Below are 889 nucleotides of genomic sequence, written 5' to 3'. Positions count from 1 at the left end.
AATAATAAAATAAAACAATTATAACAACATACTGTAATAAAAGTTACCTGAATGTGGTCTCTCTCTCTCTCTCTCTCTCTCTCTCTCAAAATCTTATTGTACAGTTGACCCTTGAAAAACATAGGTTTAGGGGGGCCTGGACGGCTCAGTCGGTAAAGCGACTGACTTCAGGTCATGATTTCAGGTTTGTGAGTTCAAGCCCCACTTCTGGCTCAGTGCTGACGGCTTGGAGCCTGGAGCCTGCTTCGGATTCTGTGTTTCCCTCTGTCTCTGCCCCTGCCCTGCTCGCACTCTGTGTGTATGTATGTGTCTGTCTCAAGAAGAAATAAACATGAGAGAGGAAGGAAGGAAGGAAGGAAGGAAGGAAGGAAGGAAGGAAGGAAGGAAAGAAGGAAGTTAGGAAGGAAGGAACGGAGGGAGGGAGGAAGGAAGGAAAACACAGGTTTGAACTTACAGGGTCAAACTTCTACGCGCATTTTATTTTTTATTATTACAGTATAATACTGTCCATGTACTCTCTCTTCCTTACGATTTAACATTTCCTTTCTCTAGCTTGCTTGCTTATACAAATACAGTATGCAATACATATACAAAACATGCGTTAACCGACTGTGTTCTCGGTAAGGCTTCCGGTCAACAGTGGTCTATTAGGAGTTATATTGGGGGAGGTCAAAAGTTACAGGCGGATTTTTTTACCGCGCTGTTCGGCACCTCTGACCCCCGTGTTGTTCAAGGTCGTCTGGACTCACCTTTCTTCTTGCGACAACGCGAGATGATAAAGCGCCGGCCAGAGGGATGAGTGAGGAGAATGACGTCACAGCGTGACTTAGCGCCGGAGTATCATCTACGTTCTGACGCTGCGTCAGAGGCGTCAGAGGCCGATCACCGG

This window comes from Panthera uncia (assembly GCF_023721935.1).
Source record: "Panthera uncia isolate 11264 chromosome D3 unlocalized genomic scaffold, Puncia_PCG_1.0 HiC_scaffold_8, whole genome shotgun sequence".
NCBI lineage: Eukaryota > Metazoa > Chordata > Mammalia > Carnivora > Felidae > Panthera > Panthera uncia.
Note: the sequence above shows the minus strand (reverse complement) of the source record.